Genomic DNA, 7,760 nt, shown 5'->3' with positions numbered 1-7,760 from the left:
CTGATTCACTTTGTTGTAAAGGAAAAACTAACACACTATTGTAAAACAGTTATACTCCAATAAAGATGTTTAAAAAAAAAAAAAGATCTAACGAAGATACTAATTGAAGCACTTATAACAGCCCCAAAGTCCAAAACAAGTAAATAAAAAAACAAAAACGAAAAACAAAGGCAATATGTTAAACGTTCAACAATAATAGCTTAGTTAAATAAATTGCAACAAATTTGTAAACTGGAATCCCCCCCCCAATGCATAAAATATTTAATTGCATGGGAAAATGTTCACCAAACGGGATACAAAACTACAGTTGCAACAAAATCCCAATTTGTTTGATAGTTACAAGTGATGATCTCTGTATAGTGTGATTACACGAGCTTCTCCCCTTCTTTGTGCATATTTATATTTTCAAAAAATTCTATAATGAATTCTGTAATAAACAGGAAAAGGTAGTTTTTCTCAAAAGACATGACTTTTTCTTGGACAGATTTTTGGTGTGTGAAAGTTTCATCCACAACCCCGCAATGAAGCAATCCCTGAGGTCCTGGCAAGACCTTTAGTCCAGAGAGTGATTATAAAACAATTATGTTTCCCCACAGTTATTGCAACTCATTTCCTTCTTTTTTTTTTTTTTTTTTTTTCCTGCCGTGCCACGTGGCATGCAGGATCTTAATTCCCCGGCCAGGGATCAAAACCCATGACCCCTGCAGTGGAAGTGTGGAGTCTTAACCACTGGACCGCCACAGAAGTCCCGGAACTCATTTTCTGTATCCTGGAAATGAATTTTCTATCTTTTCAGCTTGGTCTCTTCTATTCTACCTCATAAAAGAAGTTAACATTCATTCCTCACGCCCACACTGGACTTCCACAGGGTTCCTGACCTTGAAGGATGCAGGGATTTTTATGCCCATTTTTCAGGAAGATACGCAGTGACCAGCCCCAAGTCACACAGTAGCAGTCACAATTAACACTGAGAATGGCAAGCTGGTGCCCCAGAGAGCACAAGATTCATGGGCGTGAGGGTGGGGAACAAGCATATTTTCTCTGGTGGAAGCCTCTATGCGCCCCAAATTCACCTCAGTCCAAGAAGACCAGAGTTTATCAATGTTTCATGTGCCCGAGGCACCAGGCAAGAGGGAATAAGAACAGCCTTTCCCTTCTACCGTCACTCCCCACAGTGATCCTGACCAGGCATGGAGCCCCCGGGAGACAAAGCAGCTGAGATTACACAGAAATACAAAAACCGTCAGGTTTATTCATTCAAATTATTATATATTATTACATTATTATTATTTATTATTATTATTATATATTATATAAAAATTATTATATATTATTATCATTCAAATAACAAATTATTCATTTGTTAAATGTCCTAGTTTGGGGGCATATTAAGGATCATAAAGGGAATATTTATAGCCCAGGGAAAGGAGAGAGTACTCCATTCATTTATTCACTCAACTGTTAAATTTTAAAAATATATATTTTATTTACTTATTTATGTATTTACTTGGCTGCGCCAGGTCTTAGTTGCAGCACGCAGGATCTTCATTGTGGTGTGCAAGATCTTTAGTTGCGGCACGCATGTGGGATCTAGTTCCCTGACCAGGGATCGAACCTGGGCCCCCTGCATTGGGAGCACAGAGTCTTATCCACTGGACCAGCAGGGAAGTCCCCCAACTATTAAATTTTAATAATAACTGCTATCATCTACTTGTTATTGGGTACTGTGTACCATCACTGTGCTCAGCACTTTATATGCATTGTCTCATTTAATTCTCACAACAAAATATAAATGAGGTAACTACTTTATTATCCGCATTTTTTAATTTTTAAAAAATTTTTAAAAGATTTCTTTATTATTATTTATTTATTTTACTCATTTTTGGCTGTGTTGGGTCTTAGCTACGGCACGCAGGACATTTTCGTTGCGGCGTGCGGGCTTGTCTCTACTTCTGGCGTGAGGGTTTTCTCTTCTCTAGTTGAGATGCGCGAGCCCAGTAGTTGTGGCGCACAGGCTTAGTTGCCCCGCAGCATGTGAAACCTTAGTACCCTGACCAGGGATCAAACCCCCGTCCCCTGCATTGTAAGGCGGATTCTTTACCACTGGACCACGAGGGAAGTCCCTGCATTTTTTAAATAGAGGAAACAAAGGCACAGAAAGGTTAGGTCTGTCTGACTGGCTGGTACCCAGCACTGTCAGGTGACAAGACAGTTTCTGCAGATGTGGGACTCATGGTGCAGATGCATTCCAGCCAGAGGGATCATGGAGGTTTCTGTGAGAGGGACCTTGAAGGTTACAGAGGTTTTGGCTTTGGGGTGGGGGGAACATTTCAGGCTGAGAGAACGTTTGGAGCAAGAGTTGGGTGTGTTATGGGGTTTATTCAATGGGCTTTGGGGAATCAGGAAATTTCTTAGGTAGGATCGTCATGACTAGATTCACATTTCATAAAGATCGCTTGCAGGCCAGACTGCAGAGGAAAGAAATGAAAGCAAGACAAGCTAAGAAATCTTTCTGTTAGTGTTTTGTGGTAGACAAAATAATGCCCCACAAAGATGTTCACATCCTAATCCTGGAATTTATGATCATTTTATCATACTTAGCAAAACAGATTTTGCAGATGTGATTAAGTTAAGGATTTTGAGATGGAAAGATTATCCTGGATTATCTGGATGGGCCCAATATAATCACAAAGGTCCTCATAAGGATAAAAGGGAGGCAAGAGAGCCAGAGAAGATGTGATGACACAAGCAGAGGTCAGAGTGGTGTGATTGCTGGCTGGGGACCACAAGTCAAGGAATGATGGCAGCCTCTGAAGCTGGAAAGGCTGGAAACAGTCTCCCTTAGAGTCTCCAGAAGGAGCACAGTTTCTGCTGACACCTTGATTTTAGCCCCATAAGACCCATTTTGGACTTCTGACCTCCATAATTGGAAGACAATACATTTGTGTTGTTCTAAGACACCAAATTTGTTAACAGCAGCAATAGGAATGAATGCATGTTCTTGGGGTGCAAGCAACAGAAACAGACTCTGGTTACATTAAGCAAGAAAGAAGTTAATTGGGAGGATACAGCTGTACAACTCCCAGCCCCAGGAGTGTGAGGAGCTAGAGCTGCTTTGGGTAATCTACAATAGATTTCAGGATCAAGGGAACAATGCTGAGGGGAATGTTTATTTCTTCCTCCAGCTTTTTTCCATGTGGAGGAACCCCCCCCCTTTTTTTTTTGCGGTACGCGGGCCTCTCACTGTTGTGGCCTCTCCCGTTGCGGAGCACAGGCTCCATACGCGCAGGCTCAGCGGCCATGGCTCACGGGCCCAGCCTCTCCGCGGCATGTGGGATCTTCCCCGACCGGGGCACGAACCCGTGTCCCCTGCATCGGCAGGCGGACTCCCAACCGCTGCGCCACCAGTGAAGCTCTGGAGGGACCCCTTTTAGAGTAATACTCTTGCTTCCTGCTGCACCCCCTGATCCATCTATCCTACCCAGAGGAGGAGGAGGAAGAGTGACTTATCTGATTGGTAAGTTTAGGGAGAAGGAATGGAGCTCAACTCAGCTCTTCCTTCTTCTTTCTCTTTCAGATCCACCTGCCCACAAGAACCATGTTTTTTGCTTTCTTCCTCAATGTTCTAAATTTGCCAGGGTCTGGCCCTCACAGGAAAGACTACAGTTTTCCAGCACTGCCTAAGACTGGGTGGAGAAGATTAATTTGGGGGTTCAGTATTAGTAAACCCGCTTGTCAATCGGACCGAAAGGGACATCCCCAACAACTTTGTCAGTAATAGAGCTGATATTCTGATCTCCCTCTGACCTACTTCGGTAGCTATCTCTCTTTTGTTTCTAAACTTGGGTGAGGCTACCCCCAAACAAACAATTTCTCATGGATGCTATGATTGGAATGACTCAGCTCAACTGTTTTCTGTATCTGTGCCATTCCATTCAATAGTCAAAGTCCTGGCTTGGCTTGGATCTCATGTTCGCCCCTTGGCAAATGTGGAGAGTACCTTGACTGACAGTCCCCTCAAGACTTCAAGAAGGGAGAAGTAATTCCCCCAAAGCAAATGATGACAGTTTCCAGAATAAAGAGGGAAGAACTCTTGGACATGACAGCTGTCAAGGCACAGGTAGCTATTGCAAAGGTCCAGGAGAGAGGTAATGAGGAACTGGACTATTCTATGGGGGTAGAATTAATGGGACTTGACACCAGACCAGATGGGGATGAGAATGTCCTAATCATGGACCAGGTGAATAGGGGGATGCTGGTGCCATTAATATTCATCTCATTCATTCTTCAGTTGATTGATTCAATATACACTTAGTGAGCATATATTATGTGCCCAGTATTGTGCTTTGTGCTAGGGATCCAGTGGTGGACGAGAACGGCAGGGTATCCACCCTCATAGAACTTGCAGTCAAGTGGGGAAAAAAGACAAGATGGTGAATTTCAGTATAGTGATGGAGGCTATGCTGGGGAAAGAACGGGCTGCAGCAGGAGCACAATGGAGTGGCCCCTAGCCTGGATTTGAGGGGACGTGACATCTAAGAGAGATGAAATCTCAAGAATGAGGAGGATCTGCCTAGAGAGGAGGGAGGAGACAAAGAGAACAGTGTGTGCAAAAAAGTCTGGAGGCAAGAGAGACTATGGCAATTTGAGGGAACCGTGGTACTCAGCAGGAGAACGCCTCTCTTATGTCATGGAAATTCTATGCTGCAAAGAGCTTGGGGAAAAAAGAGCCATGGCTCACCTACAGAAATTGAAAGGGTGGAACCTTGCTTGCCTTCCTGGCAACTGGGGAATGAGCACATGACCAGGCCTGACCAGTGGGATGTTCCTGCCCAGGACTTTGACCTTTGAGAGAGAGAAGTGAAGTGGCGGAGCCTGTTCTTGGGGGGAGGGGAGAGTCCCACAGCAGCTGGTGGTCAATGGTCAGTAGTGGCCATTCAACCAGGCTTTTCCTATGCCACGTCTTTGCCCGTGTTCTTAGCCTAACTGCTTTTGGTTCCTATCCATGTTTAGAATTCATAAACACCCCATGTTATTCAATCAATGTTTTCACTGTTTAGGTTAGGCACCAAAACCCCGATCGGTACAGAGCTGAGAGAGGGTCAGCCTGACTGCAGCTGCAACTTGAGAGGGTAATAAAAGAAAGAAGAGGGCGGGGAGGAAGGGACTCACAGGAATTTTCCTAGGGGCTTCTTTTTTTTTTTTTTTTTTTTTTTGTGGTATGCGGGCCTCTCACTGTTGTGGCCTCTCCTGTTGCGGAGTGCAGGCTCAGTGGCCATGGCTCATGGGCCCAGCCGCTCTGTGGCATGTGCGATCTTCCCGGACCGGAGCACGAACCCACGTTCCCTGCACCGGCAGGCGGACTCTTAACCACTGCACCACCAGGGAAGCCCTTCCTAGGGGATTCTATGGAAGGCTTTCTTCTCCAGTAAAAAGAGAAATGCCCAGGAGGAACATATCCCTTCCTGTTTGCTTTTGGGTGTTGAGGGAGGACGCAATACTTAGTTTAACAGCTATCCTGGGACCATGAGGGAGGAACCAAGAGCCTCAGAGAAGCTGACCCAGAGTCTGACATTACTGAGCTGCTCAATTAAACAATCTAGTAGCACCACCTTCCTGTAAGTTTCTTGTGATGGGAGATAAATCCCTCATGTTCAAACCACATTCATTTGGGTACTCTGGTACCTGCTGCTGAAGGCACCATATGGGACTTGGACAAGTTACCTAACCTCTCTGGGCCTCAGTTTCTCTTTGCAGAGTGAGGATGATCATACCTGCCACATAGGATCATGGTGAGTATTGAATTAGTTGATGGATATAAAGTATTTAGCACAGTGCCTTAACTATTACTACCTGCATCAAAACCATGGAGCAGATGCATTTGTCTCGGGAGAGGGTAGAGAGAGGAGAAGGGGAATGAAGTCTAAATCAGGGGACCCAGAACTTAAGGGGAAAGAGGTAGCCAGCAAAAGAATTGGGGAATGATTAGAGAGTTAAGAGGAAAACTTGAAATTTCATTCTACCCACCATAAGTTTTTTCATCTGGAAAACTCCTACTTTTCCTTTAAAGCCCAGTTTACTTATTCCCTTCTCTATGAAGTCTTCCTGGGCACTTGACCCACAGCCTCACACTCTGCGTTAGTTGTCCTGATGCTCTGGCTCCCAGAGCACACCTTCTTTTTCTTGCACTTGTCATGATTTACTGTAATTTTCTGCTTTTATTGTGATTCCTGCCTCAGACTGCAAATAAACTCCCTGAGAGCAGGGGTGCCCTGGCTGGATCTCTTGCTCCTAGTGTGGGGCCTCTTGGCTAGGGGTAATAATACAAGCTAACATTTAGTGATTGATAACCCTGTACCAGGCACTGTGCTAAGTGCTTTGCACATATTTTGTAATTTAATCCTCATGACAACTTTATAAGGTAGGTGCTAATATTACTCCCATTCTTCAGATGAAGAAATGGAAGAACTAAAAGGTTAAGTAATTTACCCAAGGTCATGGCTAGTCTATGGCAGAGCTGAGCTGGACTACAAAGTCAGGTGGCCTGGCTCCCTAGCCTGTACCGTTAACCGTATGCCACATTGTCTCTCATATGCCATGGGCACTGATAAATGTTTGTTGATTGAAATGATAAGAAGGAGTGTTACCAAAGCCAAAGAAAGAGTTTCAGGGAGTACCTTAGTCAGCTTCAGCTCAGTCATGCTGCAGTGACAAATAACCCCAAAATATTAACTTACAGAAAAGGTTACATGTCAGCTGCAGGTCAGCTGTGGTTTTGTTATACATCGGGGATGGTGGCTGAGCAGTCCCTATTGAGAACAATGCTGTTCTCAGGGGAGGGACAAAAGGTACACAGCTGTGTTAAAGATGGTTTGTACTAGTGACAGCGGATAGTGTGAGTATCTTCCCAAGTCCATGCTCAGTGATGTCACATTGGTAGCTTGAAATCAGTCACAGTGGGAGCATTTATACTGTAGAAATTGGCAAATACTTTTTTCCCCTTAGAGAGCCTGTTGTTAAACATTTACCAGCCCAGCACTAAAAAAGGACAATGATGTTGGGTCTTAAAGCTTCTGCCCAGAAATGGCACAGGTCACATGCACTCACATTTTACTTGCCAAAGCAAGTCTCATGGCCATGCTGCAGGCAATGAGAACAAGAATATACTTCTCCCACTGGGAGGACCCCAGTAGAAGGAGCAGTGACTATTCATGAGCAATAATATAATCTGCCTTCGTGAAGGAGTCAAAATGAGGACTGAGAAAAGCTCCTTGGAACTGGCCTCAAAGAGTTTGTCCATGACCTTTAACAAGGGAGCAGTTTCAGTTAGAGTTTGGGGTGGAGGGTAGATTGAGGTGGGGGAGGTGTGAGTCGAGGTCCCGCATCCTTGAGTCTGGGCGAGGAAAGGACAGAGGCAGTGGGGAGCTGATAACCTGAGGAGTAGCCAAGTGGAAGGCAAGGTGTCTTCTAGAAAGAGGCAGGCTCTTTATCAGCCTGTCATTTTTAGTGTCAACCAATCTCTTTCTGCAGCTATGGTTTTTCCACCTTCATGCTTCATGTGGGGGATGACACTAGGGAAGGCAAAGAATGAAAGAGAGAGAGTCTCATTTGAGGATGCTAAAAGTTGAGGTCCTGGCCTAAGGAAAAAAAAAAAAACCAGAATCCATTCCCCACTGCCAGAATCAAACATTTTCATAAATATGGGGGACCCTGGGGGTAGGTGGTGTGGGGAATGGCAATGATAGGATTCCCAGACAGGT

This window comes from Kogia breviceps, chromosome 1 (assembly GCF_026419965.1).
Source record: "Kogia breviceps isolate mKogBre1 chromosome 1, mKogBre1 haplotype 1, whole genome shotgun sequence".
Taxonomy (NCBI): domain Eukaryota; kingdom Metazoa; phylum Chordata; class Mammalia; order Artiodactyla; family Physeteridae; genus Kogia; species Kogia breviceps.
Note: the sequence above shows the minus strand (reverse complement) of the source record.